Consider the following 1,737-nt stretch of genomic DNA (forward strand, 5'->3'; position numbering starts at 1 on the left):
GTCTGGTTGGAATTACGAACCTCGCCTGAAGAAGGAGATTAAAGAAAGTTAGCGAGTGTAATAAGTCCTCAGAGGCAGAGGTCTATAGAATCCATAGAATCTCTACAGTGCAGAAGGAGGCCATTCGGCCCATCGAGTCTGCATCCACCCAGCCCTTATTCCCGTAACCCCACATATTTACCCTGCTGATCCCCCTGACACTAGGGTCAATTTAGCATGGCCGATCCACCTAACACGCACATTTTTGGACTGTGGGAGGAAACTGGATCACCCGGAGGAAACCCACGCAGACACGGGGAGAACGTGCAAACTCCACACAGACAGTGACCTGAGGCCAGAGTTGAACCCCGGGTTCCTGGCGCTGTGAGGCAGCAGTGCTAACCAGTGTGCCACCATGCCACCCTACACCGAAGTCCCTTCACCAAAATCCCTTTATTTACAAGTCTGACAACAGCATACAGAGTGCTTTCAGTTAACAACCTACACTAGGAGTGCCAGAGGAACTGACACGCCTGGTTAAATACAAAGCAAAAGGCTCCCTGATTGGCCCATCAATTTGGCCCTGAATCAGGGAGTTCATATTCTAACAGGCCCACCTCAATTGCCTGATTGAAGTCATTACAGTCAGGAAATTATTCTGATAAAGAAACTTGTGTTTTAGTTAAGTTCCAATTTAGAATAGAATCCCTATAGTGCAGAAGAGGCCATTCAGCCCATTAAGTCTGCACCGACTCTCTGAATGAGTATCTTACCCAAACCCTCTCCCCTGTCCTATCCCCGTAACCCCACATATTTACCATGGCTAATCCATGTAACCTAGACATCTTTGGATAATTTAGCATGGCCAATCCACCTGACCTCCCCATCTTGGAACACTAAGGGGCAATTTAGCATGGCCAATCTACCTAACCCGCACATCTTTGGACTGTGGGAGGAAACCAGAGCACCCGGTGGAAACCCACGTAGACACGAGGAGAATGTGCAGACTCCGCACAGTCACCCAAGGCCGGAATTCAACCTGGGTCCCAGGTGCTGTGAGGCAGCAGTGCTAACCACTGTGCCACAGTTGCCAGCCTAAGTTCTAAAAACCCCATTTCTGGCTCCAATATATGGAGGAGTATTTTTAGAGAGGGTTCAGTCAGGGTCACTGCAAAGCAAAATATAGCAGGTACCAGGAATTTGAAACATTAGCAACGTTTCCCTCCCCGCAGATCCTACCTGATTTTCCGAGTATTTCTGGCATTTTCTATTTCCGACTTAGTAAAATCTGCTCTGAATTGTTATTCTGAAATCCCGCCATGTTGAGTTAGGATCTCTGGAGCAGATGTCAGGCAGAATTGGCATGAGTTTGGAGGCAGGGGAGGGTGGAGGTGGGATGGGAGGTCGCTGCCTTTGCACCTCCACCTGGTTAACCCTGGACAAGACTGATTTGATTTGATTTGATTTGATTTATTGTCACGTGTATTGGGATACAGTGAAAAGTATTGTTTCTTGCGCGCGATACAGACAAAGCATACCGTTCATAGAGAAGGAAAGGAGAGAGTGCAGAATGTAGTGTTACAATCATAGCTAGGGTGCAGAGAAAGATTAACTTAATATGAGGTAGGGAACAGCTTCCCATGTGGATTGAGGCCCTTAAGCGGGCAAAATAATGTCTTGAGGGCCTCAGCCTGCTGTGCCTGGCATTCAAACAGTGGTGGGCAAGGGCATTACCATGTAGGAAGCCCAAAACGCAAC

This window comes from Mustelus asterias, chromosome 28, assembly GCF_964213995.1.
Source record: "Mustelus asterias chromosome 28, sMusAst1.hap1.1, whole genome shotgun sequence".
NCBI lineage: Eukaryota > Metazoa > Chordata > Chondrichthyes > Carcharhiniformes > Triakidae > Mustelus > Mustelus asterias.